The sequence below is a fragment of the Emydura macquarii genome, unplaced genomic scaffold (genome assembly GCF_026122565.2).
Source record: "Emydura macquarii macquarii isolate MOO-44397 ecotype Brisbane River unplaced genomic scaffold, CSIRO-AGI_Emac_v2 contig_1146, whole genome shotgun sequence".
Classification (NCBI taxonomy): Eukaryota; Metazoa; Chordata; order Testudines; family Chelidae; genus Emydura; species Emydura macquarii.
The window spans coordinates 12944062-12960687 of NW_027131283.1; positions in this window are offsets into that span (position 1 = coordinate 12944062).

Genomic DNA, 16626 nt, shown 5'->3' on the forward strand with positions numbered 1-16626 from the left:
TTCCCATTATTAGAATATATTACAATTATTTCTTTAGGGAGACTGGCTTTCCAGTCGTACCCCCACATATAAAGCCATAACTTCTCTTGCTGCCTCGGTGCGTGCACCTTGTCTATATATAATATTGTGTGTGTTACAGGAGGAGAGCACCTGAAGTTTATGCTCCCAGATGTATGTGGTGTAATCTAACAGTAAAAGTAAATGTCACATGCAAAATTAAAGTCCTCAGCAGCACCATTCCTGTAGAAGACAATTCACGTTTCCAAAATCACCTCTTCAAAGCAATCAAATACATTTGAAGTCCCAAAATACCAAGGCTTGGGTAAAAACAATTCCTAGTTGAAGCATGGCCTGACATTTATACTTGTGGTTTTTATAAACCTTCCTGGGGCAGACCTGTATCATGTTCCTCTTCAGAAGATTGATTTCTTTTGTAGAAATGCTCTCCCACCGGCTAATAAATCTGTAAACTCAAGCTATTCTTGTTTATCTCAACAAAAAGCCAAAGGTTTCCATTAACAGTGACATAGATTAGAGGTCAAAGAATTGATTAAGTAGCTGTGAAAGAATACTGGAAAATTTCCTAATTTAATATCTCTGCTATGTTTATAACCAAATCCACAAACTGACAGGAAACAAATAGTAAGCGTTCGGAGTTGCAACATTTTGTTACATGATTCTATTCCCAAATTATTTTGACTCAGAGTATCCCTTCTCCCTCAATGCGTAGAGGGAACAGAACCACCACCGCCCACACACCCACCCCACAACCAAACCACATAAATCATAGTCAGTGGGGATAGAATGGGAAGTGCTGTCCCATTGTATTGCTCTTTTCTTCCTCTGTATTCCATGCACATCTTCTATTGGTCTGGGAATCTGCACGGTGGGAAACGGTGGGCTTTGGGAAGTGGGGTATGTGGAAATGATGCTGTCCATGCAATTACCCTTCCCAATCTAACGCTATTTAGGATTAACTTTGGGTGACTTCCCCTCGACGAGATGGAGCCCTCAAACCCTCTTGGCAGTTGATTAAGGCCAAGAAGTTGACTTGGTGGGATGGGGAGTGGGGCCGCAGGCATTTGGAGATATAGGCTTCTTCACACCTGTTATATACATATACACTCTCTCTCTCTTCCCCAAAATCATTGGTTTGGACTATAAAAACTACCGATACAGGCTGGAGGGCAGGGGGATCCTACAACAACAATTCTAGAGGAAACTCCACTGGGTTAGAAATACACAGAGAAACAAATAGCAATTTGCAAATGAGTGGAGAGAGTTGAAAGATAAGACCATTTAAAGGACGAAATTGACAGCATGATGGAGAAGCTGATAAGTGCACAGACAGTGATTGCTGACAGAACATCACTTACGATGTTGTTCCCCATACTAGAGCCTTTAGCCAACAAGTTTCAAGTCGTAGGAAAAAACATAGTAGCTGAAATTTTTTTGGATGACAAGTTTTTCTTCAAAAATTAGGTTTTGTTGAAAAAAGGATGTGGGGAAACTTTTTTTTGGGGGGGGGGGGGGGGGGTTGACAAGAAGTTCAAGTTTTGCTAAGAAGCTTGAATGCTTTCACACACATTTCAGTTGCCAAAACCTGAAAAATAAAATTATGAAAACAAAAGTTTTCTTCAGCATTTTCTGTGGAAAGTTAAAACAAAAAAGTGTGGTTTTAATTAAAAAATGTAATGAGAAAAGTCTTTCAAGCAGCTCTGCTGCTGAGTCAGAATATCAGGTTCAAGCTCAGCTCCAATGTGTGATGTACTGCATGTTCAGTACAGTAGAGAGAAAAATCTTTATTGGACACTAATACTGAGCAAATACTACAATCAAAAGATGATACCAATGCTCATCTAAATTTAATTTTTTGTTTAAAAATAAACTGGCCATGAGTAAGTTTAAGGCTCAAATTTAGAAGGTTTCTAACCATCAGGGGAGTGAATTCTGGAATAGGCTTTCACCAAGAGTAGTGGGGGCAAACACTTAACTAGTTTTGAGATGCAGCTTGACAAATTTGTGAACAGGGATTATAGGACAGGGTTAGTTGTGATAGCAGGGGACTGGACTCACTGACCCAGGAGCTCCCTTCCAGTCTATTTAAATACTTCTATTTTTAGTCAAACAGTCACTGTAGAATGGCAATGTATAATTTAAAATAAATAATTTTACCCAGTCTACAAGCAGCTCCATTGCAAACACATCTGCATACAGATGAGGTTATGCTTTACGTTAGTTGGGTTGGTGTGGCAAAGAAATTAAATTTGAATGTATCGTGGGGAAAAAGCTTGTGTGATTCATGGTCCAAAAACGTTCTTATGTAGTGTTAAGGTTGACCTGCACTGCCTCATACCCACACAGAATCAGAGTTAAACTACATAATACTGCTCATCGTTTAGATTGTGGTAGCACCAAGGGGCCTGAAATAAAGTTAGGGCCCCATTGCACTAGGCACTGTACAAATAAATAGCAAGTGACTTATCCTGACCTAAATTGCTTTCAAATGTATTGTGCTATGCTACTCATAAGCATTACCCAGAAAGTACAGTACTGAAGCATGGGGCCAGCTGTATGGTGCTATCCACAAAAGGCGTCACTATATTTTATTTACTTCTGGGCTGAATTCAAGGTTGATATTCATCTATCAATCCCCAAGCCAAAATTTTGCAGAAGTGACTAGTGATTTTAAGTGCCCAACTTGGCAGACCATAAAGGCTGTGCTTAATTTGTAACGAAAGAGGTGCTGGGGCTCAAGCCATTTTTTTTTAAACATTTGTAACTGATGCAGCAATCCCAAAGAGGTGTCAGGGCTGTGAACTGCCAAGCCTAGAGGTGCTGGTACTCAGCCCTGGCACAAATTAAGCACTGAATAAAGGGCTCAGTTTTCAGGAAGTGTAAAGCACCCACCCTCCTGAAAAATCTGACATTTTTAAAGATGTATCAGATTGGGCATCCAAAGTCATTAGTCACTTTTGGAAAATCTTGGTTCTACTGTGTACGGTTTAAGTCTTGGCTACACATGAGCTGTCCTCTCTCCTCAATAGATGAAAAGACAGTCAAGATCAGCTGGGTTTATTTTGACCAAAATCTCTAAATATGACTTGCTGGGATTAGAGACAGGGTGTTCTCAGTGAAAGACTCTTGGTTCTGGCGTTTGCTTCCCTCTACTGGTTCAAAACTCCCCTTTGTTGACCATCCAGGCATTGTGAAAGGGTAACTCATCTACTCAAGATTTTTGTTAAGGGAGGCAACAGCAGGGAATGGAGCACATTTTATCCTGGAACAGGAGTCTTGGGGTTGGCATTCATAAAAAAGGTATCTGAATATTGCTTTAAATGAGCATATAGTCCAATGGATTAACCTTTTCCTATTAAAATAGTGGCTTTGCCAAAGCATCATGGCTGTTTGGGACACAAGGTGATAATGCCCTGGGAACCACCTTCTTGCTTCAGCCTCGTTAAGAATGAAGCCTATGATAAGGAGACCAGTTTCTTTACCTGTTCTTATAGCTTGGATACCTTGTGAGAAATATGAAACCCTGAGTCTAGAGTCTTCAATCTCATGAGAGATGAACATGACCAAAGTAACTTCTTAAAGTGTGTTAGTGCTTTGATTACAGTTGGCTAATGAACCATGCTTACACCTTATACTAGATACTAATCAGATTCCTCCTAACTAACTTCTAAATCAACATGAATTTTTATGACTGATAGTTATGTTATTTAAAAAATAACCCTACAAGTGTGTACTTATTTATTATTTCTGTTACAAAATCACCTACAGGCCCCATTGTTCTATGCAGTGTTTACCTCCCTCCCAACCGCCCCTGGGTTTTTCTAACTTGTTCAGTTAATAGAGCTAGACATTAAAACTCTTCCACTCAAGAGTAGCTATTTTTTGTATACTATGATTTCATTGTCTTTTTTCCCCTCAAAATATAAGAAGTTTTAATTAAGATTTCAAATGACATTTTTGTACTTATTTGCATAATCCACAATACTTTCAGGATTTATTGTGCATAAATCAAATTCATTAACCTTTTGGTCACCTCATCGCTTCTAAGTGAGTTTTTATGCCTTTACTGGAGTCGAATTAATCCTCGGGAGGTACCAGTATCTTGACATGGCCAGCATTGGAAAATTGCATAATGCCTTCAGTTTTTCCATTTAAATGAGAATTCTAGAAGATCACTACTCAATCAGCAGTTTTAGATCTTTCACTTCACTCTAAAAGAGAGACATATATTCTTTTTATTATGTCAGTTCTCTGAATAAAGATATAGGATTTAGGCAGCAGGATTGGCACCATCAGGAGAAGAGGAATAGCCATACTGAATGCCCGTGTCCATCTAGTCTGGTATCTGTCTATTTTTGTTGGCTGAAGAAGGTGAAATAATGGACCATTATGGAATCACCTGTGCTGAAGGGAAAGTTTCTTCCTTACCCCAGGCATTCAATGGCTGGTTTATGACCCGAGGTCTGAAAGTGTCTCTTATGTATAAATTTATCCTGTCTAACATTCTCAATAGAAAAGGCCTTTTAAAAACAAAAAACAAAAAAACCCTAAGCTTTCGGGCTCAACGTTTTCTTGGGGAAATAAGTCCAACAGGGTAAAATTACATTATTAAAAGAATGGGGTTAGTGGCCTGCACTTTACAGGCGGTCAAGGAAGCATGCAGAATGGGTTTTGTCAATTAGAAGGTATATTATAAGGTTAAAGATCCTTTTAAGGATAACAGGGGTTATGCCAAAAGCTAATGCCCAGGAAGCTCGTTTCTTAAAGAAATCTGGGTTATCCCTACTGGTGACAAATATTTACTAATAGGGCTTCAGTGTCATTAAGCTTAAGTTTAAGAGAGTTGAGTACTACTAATCAATTTTTGAAGGCATCCACAATTTGATTTTAATTTTGTATGAAATACTAGAGATAGGTCCCTTCCTTTTATAAGAAAGGACACTTGCACTTTGTCATTTTAACCAGCCTCTTTGAAGTTCTGGAGTCTCAGAATCAGACCAACAAATTTCCTGTTAGAGCGTTTTGCTTGTTTTTGTTTAAACTATCTTCCCTAGCTTTCTTGAGATGTGCCAGTATTTTCTTTCCTGTAATAAGATCGATCATTCCACGAAATGATGTTTAAGGAAATACTTGCGACTGCAGAATAGCATTACAATTCCATTTGTCCCATGTGGGATCAGATTGTTATAACTATTATAAATGAGCGAACTGTCAAATCCTGAGCTTTCTGAAGCGCACACAATATACATCAGGGCATGATAAAGATGTGATAGTACAATAAACCCTTCAGAGAACATTGCTGCATGAAAACAAATTTTTGGTTATAACTGACAACAGCATCCTTGCTCATGCCCATTACAGATAACTAAGAGAGTGGAGCAGCAACTCAATATCTTGTGCCTCTGCCCGCTTAAGTTTTGGGGATTTTCTGGAATACTTAGCATATAGACTCTGTTTATGCTACTGCATGAAAATATGTGAAGCTTATCTTTCTTAATAGGAGCAGTGTGATCCAGTGAATAGGGCACTATCCTGAAACTCAGGAGTCCTGGGTTCTATTCTTGGATCTGCCACTGACCAGGTTTTGAAACCTTGAGCAAGTCACTTCATCTCTCTCTTTTGACCTCCCATCCTCTTGTCTATTTGCATTGTAAGCTCTTCAGGACAAGGGCTGTTTTCTTACAATGTGTGTGTTAAGTGCCTGGCACGATAGGGCCCTGATCTCCATTTCAGCCTCTCAGTGTTACTGTAATATTTTTTTTTCCTAAAAAGAAGATAGGCTAAGATGTAAAATTGCAAAGCCGTTGGCCTTCCCATGTGGCCTTGCCATTTGGAGTCTTGCCTGCTGTACCTGAAATGTCATATAGAAACTTATACATCAGAACAAAGATGCTGGAACTCCTCTCTGTAAGAGCTCTTTTGATATGAGACAAGCTGTAAAGTTGATTCAGCGCTGGGTTCCATCCGCTCTTGTGGGAATAATCTCTGGTTATATATGCACTAGTGAATTTGCACGTCCATGCACGTGTCTGTGCCTCAACACCCTTGTTCACATCTAAATTGCAGAAGCACACGTCTGAAAGTGAGTAGAGGGTGAGTAAACTAGCATGCCTGAGGGGAATGGGTAAGTGGCACACTCCCATTCACACTGCAGACTGGCACAGGTATGGGGCCAAGGGGCATGTACCAGTCTTCAGTTTCAGTAGTCTTCCATCTTCATTCCTATAATGCAGTGAACCCTTTTTCTGCCTGACCCTTACCCAATCTATAAAGATCCCCGTCCCCTCGTTTTTACTGGCAGTAGCAAGCTGCACTGACCACATCAGAATAGCTTTCCACTGCAATCTTCAAAGATCAATACAGATGAGAATGGATCCAGCTCTGCGAACAGCTGCTTAGCCTGCCAACCACACCCAGGAGCTGATCAACATGAATTTGGAGTACACCGTCCTCCACGACTTCGCCCAGAGAGGCAAGAAGATACATCTGTATTGGGAAATTTCACGGAGGCTGGAGCAAGCAGGTGTTGCATGGCCTTCAGCCCATCACCAGGAATGCATAAAGCACCTAAAGCTCCTGGACAGAAAGGCCAAGGACTCAAACAGTCACTCCAAGAGACCTTGTCATTCATGCCCCTTCTACAATGAACTGGACCAGATGTTTCAAGGCCTCTCAGTACAGAGCCTGAGTAGCTTGAAACCCTCTATTGAACCCTGAGGGTTTCACTGCCCTTTGGACTACTGAGGGCCAGTGTGAGAAGACATCAGGGACCATGAAGCATGCCCTGGAAGACCAAGAGGACAAGGAACATGTGAAATTTGGATCTGTGTGCAGAGGGGCCAGTTAAAAAAGTGTTCCCGGGACAAACCTGAGGAAAATCCTGAGGTTGGTGAGTTACAATGGATCCCCATCCTCCCCACCAAAATCCCCTCCATTCCTGCTCCATTCCTGATTTTTAAAGCCAGTCCCCACTCAATTTCAGCCCGTTCACAGTTCCCAAGCAAGACACAGCTATAAATCAATGATTTTCTAATGGACCACTGCTTTGCATGTGGCAGAAGCTATAAAACAGATGAATGCTCAATTAGTGTGCCCCCTGTGTCTGTGCATTTCTAGGCCAGCGCAGAGGCAGCAATGGTGCTGGGGACATGTGCACTAGAGGAAGGATGGGGTGAGTTTAAAAAATGGTCCTGGTTGGTAATCGGACAAGTGGCAGAAAACTCAGAGTTGTCTGTCTGTTAGTAACAGCTGTCTCTCTTTTGTTGTCCCTCAGACTACATCATTTCAGTGCTTCTCCCACATACCCCTCCCCCCGATGATATCACCCCCTACAAACAGGCGCTTTGCTGAACGGAATGGAGAGAGGTGTGTCAGATCCCTTATTTCCCCAGCCAGGGGAACACAAGCGCTCCTCTCTTTAGCCTACAGAGGCTCTGCTGTCTCTCTGGAGTTAGCAATTGGCACACTCCAAACCCCAGCTCTCTGAGCGTCCCTCTGGCACATCCAACCCCTGTTCCACTTGGAACAGAATTGACAGATTCACTGCTCCTGAAGAAGCAGTACACCCCAGCTTTCCAGTTACCCTTCAGATCACAGTTCTGCTGAACACAAAGCCCTTTATTTGTTTTCACTATAAACATAACTAACCTTTCAAATCTCTATTCTTTAAGTAGCAAGTAAAACTACTGGAAACAAACAGTTACATGTGAAATCAAATCAAACATACATTCTACAGCCTAGATTTCATATGCTTTCCTGTATAATGAAGTTTAGTTCACCTAAAGCCTTCGCAGTGTTTCACTGCCAGGTTGGCTGTGCCCTTTCTTTCATAAGACATAACACATTGACCGTTCATCCTAGTGAAGGATCCATCCTGTTCCTCAATACCCCAGTTATATCCACAAAATCCATTGTCTTTACTTGTAAACAAGATACTCCCCTGCTTTTTTGTTTTGTTTTGTTTTCCTGCAGCTCTCCTCTCTTGTGATCTCTTGATTAACAATAGGCTTGGTAATGCAAATAGACTTCTAGGGTGATACATGCAATGCACACCTGATCAGACAGAGAGAAGCATCTCCTACTCTCTGCATGAAGAGAATCTGTTCCTGTCCTGTCACTGCCTGGTGATCTGACTGTAACTTCAAGGCTCTAAGAACATATTCCAGGATATACACAACTTCTTAAATTTTAGCCATCCATATATTTCCCAATGACCATGACCATTAGGCTACTTACATGCTACCCTTTGGTGAATTACTATGCATATACCTGGCCCAGGGGATCCCTGTAAAACCTAGGGAAACAAATAAAGTTGTTGTTGTGTCTCTTCTCTTGTCCTTTTCACTATTGGTAGACAGGCACAAGGGCACGATTTTCTGTTGATGCCAGGGGAGAAGGGTGTTTCACAATTCACATCTCTTTTTTTACATGTAAACTCCATATGCTAGGTGAAACCATAGCCAATTTCCAGTTGAATTGGCTCCCAATTCTGTAAGCATATTTCAGCAAACTTCAGAAATTTCTGCTACACCAGCTGGGTCTTGAGATTCAACAGCAGTGCATGCAAATTTGCTTGGTCCGCTTTCATAGCTGACCAAATCTCTCCATTTAGCAAAATGTAGAGAGGTAACCATTAGCAGAAACCTCTTTCTGGCCCACATGGCCAGGTCTCCTCCATGTTAAAAATGTCTCCTCCTCCAGTGAAAAAACACCTTTCTCTTCCATGCTGGTGCTTTGAAAACTGCTTGACTTGGCCTGAGCCTGCTTGGCACGCAAGCATTCCCCTGTAACTTCACACACGTTTTGCAGTGCACAGCAGGTGCTGACTATGGGAACAGCACTAACCCCATTGGCATCCAGATGGGTGTCTAGGCAATGCCAATAAGATTTCAGCATACCAAACACTCACTCCATGATCATTCTGCAGTCACTGAGTTTGCAACTGAATTTCATTTTTCCCCATTCACGTTGGGGTCTGGTTTCATGAGTCAAGTTAGGAGCAGGTATGCAGCATCTCCCCAGAATAACAGTTGGCACAGACACATTGTACAGAGCCATGTCCTTTCTGGGGAATAAAATCCATTCTTCCCCCTTCAAGTACAATCCCAATCTCATCGTTACCCTGATGTCCTGAAACACCCAGTGTTTCCCATGTTTGTATTCATGAATCTCCCTCTGTGGTCCACTAAGCCTTGCAGAATACGTGAATAGTAAACCCTTTGGATCACATACTCACTTCTTTTGGTGGGAAAAGTATTTGGATGTGGGTGCCATCAATGTTCCCTGGACAGTTTGGAAACTCCATCCTCAAATCCAACTATTATTTCTAGAACTTAGCTTATGATAACTATGCATGGGTAGATCAGTGTTAATTGCCTCACAAACCTGCACAATCTTGACCCCAGCAGAGGACTTTCTAACCCTTAGATGGTTTGCAACTGACAGATAGTTGTCTGGTGGTGCTAGCTCCCACAAGGCAATAGCCACCTGCTTCCCTGAATCGAGTGTGCTGGTACAGGAGGTTTGGCGCAAGTGTAACTCATGCCTGTCTAGTGTGGCACTCTGCCCCCCTCTAGTGCTAGCTAGACTAGCTAGAGATTGATGAGCCTGCTACAGCCTTGGCTAATAGATGTGTCTTTTAACTCCTGCAGCAGCAGCTCCTGCATTACGCTTCAGAGATCCCAGGTTTGATCCTGGCTGACTATGACCAGGGTCTGTCAGTGTTACACATGCTCCTTGCATAGCTCCACGAAGGTCTGTTTCCTAATTTTCAATGTTCTGAAGCCACTGCTGGTCATCCCTGGTTTCCAAAATGATGTGATCTGGCCACTCCAGGCTGACTATCCTGCATCAGAAGCAATGGTCCACCCATAGCTATACTGGCATTGATCATAGCTGTTCCATAGGAGTAGGGCTACCCTGCATTTGGGTTTCCTTGGACATTTCTGCTTTTTTTTCTTTTCTTTTTTTTTTTGAGGCTCCATCTGGGTGAATTTTTCAAATAACAGGAAATGTCTGGGATTTTTGCAGAGCAGACAGTGCGACTCAGAAAGAGCCATAATTGGTCTGCTTCCCGATTGGACCCTCCCTTGCATCCACAGCTGATTGATCCATTCCATTACAGCCACAACTGCTGGATCCTGCCCATCCAGGCCCTGGGCTCCCAGTCCTGGGGAGGGGGTCCCACAGGGAGGTGCTGACTGACGGCTGTTGCTGAGTCCTGGACTTGCACCAGCTGTCCTGCCACCATGACAGGGAGTGACACTGCACCCCACCTCCAGTGAATAACCCCACCGTAGATACCTTCTATAACATCCACAACTGTAACTCCATTCCAGCTCCCCCTCCCCCTCCCCCATCTCTCCAGCAGTATCCTCTTTTTGGGAACCTGAAATATGGTAATCCTATGTCAGAGCAGAATGGATTGTCATTCTCCCCCCACACCCCCCCCCAAATGCAGTCCTCTTTGTCATGTCAACAAGTTCTGCCCAAACTCCATCTAGCATCTCACTGATCTCCTGCTTCTTATTGCAAGACAAATATTTATGTGTTGGAGTAGAAGCAGAACCAGATCATCATCCAATTGCTCCATGTTTTCTACCCCATTTGGCAGGAGGGAGCGGGGAGCAAGAAGTGCAATCAGCAATGTGTGAAGGCAGGGGACAGTACTAACACCACACAGAAAAGTGGTGTGGAGATTGTCTCTCTGTGATGCATGGAACCCTGGGATATACTGCCCCAGAAATGGTAGTGGTAATGTCATGTAACAGTGGCAGCGTGGATGCAGGTATATGAGTGTACACAGGGTTATACCTGGGTCCAGCACAGCATGTGGACACTCACTGTGGATATAGAGAACATGTGAGCGTGTACACAGTCTAGTAACTGAATATGCACAGCAGTGTAGACATAGTCTATGGTGCAGTGCTTCTAGTGGCAGAACATCTGTCTGGAGCAGGGTCGTTGTGACGCCAGGCGCTTGCACACTTTCTCTTGCACTGAAGTCAGTGCAACCCCAAAAGTTTGCAGTTTTGGCTGAGGAGAGCTCAAAGGTAGAGTAGCGAGGGGGTGCAGTGATTCAGCACATTCCCACTTAGTCTCTGCTAGCAGGTCTTCCTATGGATCCCCAGTTGCAGTATAAAGCAGTCCTTTATAGGTGGCCCCAGGGTCTGTGGAGGGCAGTGATGCAAATGCCAGCCATCTTTCCATTGGGGTATATCAAATTATTCTGGGTGCAGTGGCCCCTTCTGGCACAAGGGGTGCCATATGTGTGTGCGTGAACAATCTTGCGTGAGCAGTACTGAATCTATGCTCTTCATTTCATCCATACTATTTGTTCATTTTATTAAGTGTCTTTATTTGGGAGGAAATAAAAACCGAACATTATCATATGGAATGTAACCAGTGAGTGGCACAACTGGAATTACTTATTTCTCAAATGACCTTTTAAAGGACTCTCTTAAATGACCTTGTAGTAAGATCAAACTTAGCTTCATTCCTCTTATTCTGCCCCCACCCCAATGTAGTCACCATAAGGAACAGAATAGAGATTGTAAGAAGTATTCTCAATCATTCTCAATAATGACCACGCATGCAGACTTGCTGCTGGAGCCAATAAAAGCAATGAGTTGGTTTGTTACCATAAATCTTTTCAACTCTGTGTAGCTGCTGCTGTTTTGAGATGCTGAAGTAAGTATGAAAGCTGCTTAATAATTGCCCAGAGTGGCTATCTGGCTTAAGGCACAATTGGCAAAAATAAATAAATAAATAAATAAGGGCAGGTCTACACTACCGCTTAATTCGATGTAGCTTATGTTGATCAGGGGTGTGGAAAAAGTTACAGGGATGCAAGTTACAGGGACCTAAGCGCTGTCCACACCAGTGCTATGTCAGCAGAGGACACACTCCCGCTGACATCGCTTCCGCCTCTTGCAGAGGTGGAGTATTTATTCCAACAAGAGCACGCTCTCCCGTCTGCATGGAGCGTCTTCACCATATGCGCTACAGCAGTGCAGCTGCATCAGTGCAGCTGCACCAATGTAGCGCTTCTAGTGTAGACCTGCCCTAAGTAGTTCTTCCCTGGAAAATAGCTGCTTATCTCAGCAAGTAATTTGTAGAGGAGATTGTTGCATAGACTCTAGAGTTCTCTGTCAAAGTTTGTTGGTGTATGAAATATGTAAGAATCTACTATCAGAGTAAGCGTTAGGATGAAAGTGGTGGATTTGTATATTCTGTTTTGTTCATTGCAGGAGTGATGTCAAAATTAATTTTCTTCACCCCTCATCTCAATGAGTAAATTTTCCACTTGCTAATTATTAATTAAAATGTTAAAAAACAAAACAAACCCAAAACTAAAAGCATCCAGCAATTTCCCACCATTTTATTTATACTTTATGAATGGGAATATTAAATGGATTCTTTGGGCCATTCCTAACAGCTAGAATTTATTTTTGTAGGGATGGAATGATAGTGTTTCCAAAAGTCTAAGACACAGATCTTCAGCTGGGCCAGAGCTCTGGTTAGGGCAGCTGAGAGGGACAAAAGTAGCTAGCAGAGGTTAGAATGACACGTAGAACAGCTTCACAGCTATAAATTATTTCCAGCTGTAAAAGACCCCAAGGAACCATTCTGCAGCTGGTGGTCTACACCATGTTGGGATGCCCCCATACTGGGGGATCCCCAGCTGACAATTTAAGGTAGCTTTACGACTTCTATCTCAAAGGAGATAGATCTGGCGCTAAAAGAGGAAATTAATGTTTCCTTCTATACCATTCCCAAATACCTTGAGGAAAGTCTATTGCTTCTGACTCCACAGTTTGTTGTTAGTCTGTGATGGTGATAATAGAAGGCTTCGGTAAGCATTTGTTGATAGTCAGCAATGATCATATATAAAAGGCTATAATGCCAATTATTAGACACAGCCCTACACAGAGCATGTGGGTCAGAGCTTCAGCATGGAGTGCAGGGAAGTAGCAGGAGGCATTCTTTCTTAAAAATGCCTTGCTGAGTAGGGGAGCACACACATTACTACATCCCTTTAAGGAGTTCAGCATCTTCCCCCACCCTCCTCCTGCATGGCTGGCTAATGGAGCAGGATTGGGGATTAACAGAACCATGGGTCCACCTGCTCATCATTCCCTTGTGTGTGTTCTCTGCCCCTCAAGGAATAATTTGGGGGAAAGTCCCAGAGTTGTCCTGAACACTGGGACTGGGATTCTCCTTGGTCCTAATGATGGCCGAATATAGGTGTTAGGACATGAACATCTTCCCCTTCATCCCTCAACTCTACTGCACACCCATTTAAGGGTTAACCAGAATCTAGCCCACAGTGACTGACTGAATAATAAAAATGAACAGTCACAGTCTGTTATAGTAAACGCTCTCAATGCCTTAAATGCCACATAAAAATTCATATTAAGGCTTTTGTATTTAGGCTTAACTAAGTGATGTATTTGTGTGTGTCTTGTGTAGATTTTTCCTAGACTGTACAGCCCCTCTGTTATAATTCTAGTTTGTTGACCCAGTGGTCATTCTTAAAAAGAAAAAAAATCTAGTTCTCAATAAACCTGTCTCACTGTGTCATAGAGAGCACTCTTTTTTTTTTATTTCTTTTTTAAAAAAATGTCTAGCTTCTCTAGGGCAGCCACTAGTTAGGGAAAGTGCTGTGGTAAGCTGGTCGTGCTTCAATAGCCCTTTCACAGACTGGCTAGTCAATAATTAATTTAATATATTTTAAGACACTGGGGAAAATATTATCAGCCAGGGCTGCGAATTTATAGCATACTAAGAGTGCTGTGCTTTCAGCAGATATTTTGAGAACACAAAGGCATTTGTAAGAATCTGGTTGCTTTTTTTTTCTGCACTGACTTCAAAGTCCCCATGTCATTGTTAATTTAATAATTTAATAAAATAATTTAATACAATAATAATACTAAATAATACTAATAATAATGTAATACAATAATATTAATTCAGTACTTATTGTAATGTAGTATGAAGATTTTAAGGCACTTTTGAAAGGTGGATAAGTGTGATTATCTTCTTATACAGGGGAAGCAGAGACAGTTTAAATGTCATAACATCACAAAGCAGCTCACTTGCACAGTCATAGATAGAACCTCTTCACCAATCACAGTAACCACTAAAATCTCAGCATGTTGCTAGCCTTACTTCTAGGATAGGGAGGGATAAAGTACAATGAATTGATATTAGACTCTATATAACAGAGATACATATTAATTCATTGCTGCCTCCACCTATAAGCTTAACTAAACAGAAGAAATTTACAGTAGGAAGGCTATAGGCAGGGAGCCCCTGAATTCTCCTCAGTTAGATATTTTTATACAGATCCCATTTCAGCTGCTCTAAGCATCATAAACCTAAGAGGCTAGGCCAAGACTTTCAGAAATGGATGCCAAAAATTATGCTTCTAATTCCAGGGATGAAGTCAGGTGGAGCCGCACTTTTGAGTATCAGGTCACTTACTTAGGTGCCTGAGTATTGACTTAAGGGGGAGACAGACTTTCAAAGGCACAAATGGCACTGTGGTGCTTAACTCACACTGACTTTCAAAGTGAGTCAGCTGCCTCAATGCCACTCGAAAATCCCCCCTAGGACTCTAACTTTAGGGACCCACCTTTGAAAATCTTGGCCCTAGTGTGAAATTCAGCCCAATGCAGAAAGCCCACACAAGGTTCTGCATGCTATTTAACCCTATGGAGACCTTCTGCACTGGGCTAAATTTCACCCCCAATCTTAAATACAGTCAACAGGCCTTCCTATTTGGGCCTATTTCTCACATAATCAAATCAATGCATGATCTATTGTTCCCCTATATGTAAACTCTTCTGAACATTTATTACTTTCTACGCCTAGGCTTAGTATGAAGGAATGGATTCAAAAACTCAATAATTGCATTGCTGCATGAGCTACCAAAGGTCATGGTCATATCTGCAACATGTAGCTAGATTTCTGTCCGTGTTCTATTAATCCAGACAAAATCTTGGCAACAACTTTAAATGCATCTCACATAAAATTCAGGCAGCCAGCAATTACATGTGATTTTGCCAGTGATAGATACAGTCAGATTATCCTAAACTGCACTTCACCATGAACAGTGAGGGAATTAAAAGGACAGACCAAAAACATTAGCTATAAAATAATCCAGAGAAGTATCTCAGCTGTAAGAGAGAGGCATACACTAGGCTCAGCACCCTTGCACAGTTTACACATTCATATAGCACAAACAGAGGGTACATCTACACTGACAGCGGCAAAGTTACTGCCGTCAGATCGACCTATCTGGATCGACTGAGCGGTCAGTGAAGACCCACTCAATCAATCCAGAAGTCGATGCAGTAAAAGCACCCCCTCAAGTGGCACAGTGCAGTGAAGACACCGTGCAGAAGGGAAGCACAGCAGTTGACGGGAATTACTCAATCTACTCTGTGTAGCTTGCGTAACTCTCGTCAACTGCTGCCGAATCACCAGGTAAGTGTAGACCGGGCCTAAGAGAGTGAATACTGAGGAAAGAGCGTATACTATAGTAGGATGAGCTGCAGTAAATGCAATCTCTAATGGGACAATTGCCCATATCAGGAAGCACAAGTGATTTCTCGTCAAGGCAAAACCTGCAGTGTGGAATGCAAAATAAACCCAGGCCATACAATAGATCTTAACAGCAGGGCTCACTAACACTTTAAACACATGGTAACTAAGGTGTAAATGCATGATGATACCCAGACTTTAAAATCATTTTGCACTGATGAATTTGGTTGCTCTTTCTGGACTGTAGTGAATTAATCATGGTAATCAGTTACCACTGTATACATCTAGTGTAGATTCTCTGAACTTTGGAGCTACTGCTACCAACAATGAAACCTCTACTTACAGATCAACGCATCCCTGCTACTTCTAGTGACAGTTTTATTATTAGTCACTTCCAGAACAAGAAACAACATGTCTGCAATCTCTATAGGATCCAGTGATCAATGTTTTTATGCTCCAAGTCCCATTGTGTAGTGCAGAGGGAAGAAAAACAACAGACATCACTCAATCTGCATAACCTACTCAATCTTCTCAGTATAAATTACATGTAGCCACTGGATTGTATAGTGGGGGAAAATAAGAAGTTGCCAAGGAGGTTAGGGAAGTATCAGGGAAATATGTTCCCCTTCTTATATGGCCTACACATAAAAACCAGGCTTATCCCATCCTTCCCATATGTAAAAATCAGGGATTTGGTATGCTGCTCAGAGCAATGTTAACTGTCACCATATGTGAGCTACGTTGGAGTGGTCACAGAGCACCGGTACCAACCAGCCAGCCACTGGCAATGTGACAAACCAACTTACTGCATTATGTTGTTGGTATGGAGGGGCTTGGAAGGCATGTTTCCACAGGATCCCACAGGAAACCCTGCCATTACTTTTGTGGATTCCCTAGTCTTGTGCTAATTTTTATGGTGCTGCTCCTCAACCCTGCCCAGACTGATGGGGAGTATGGGAGAACATGGCCTGACAGTTACGCCTCAAACAGAGTTTAGAAAAAAGACTATTAGCAGACAGCACTTTACATGAACGTGTAATGCAACAGAGCCATTAAAATGAC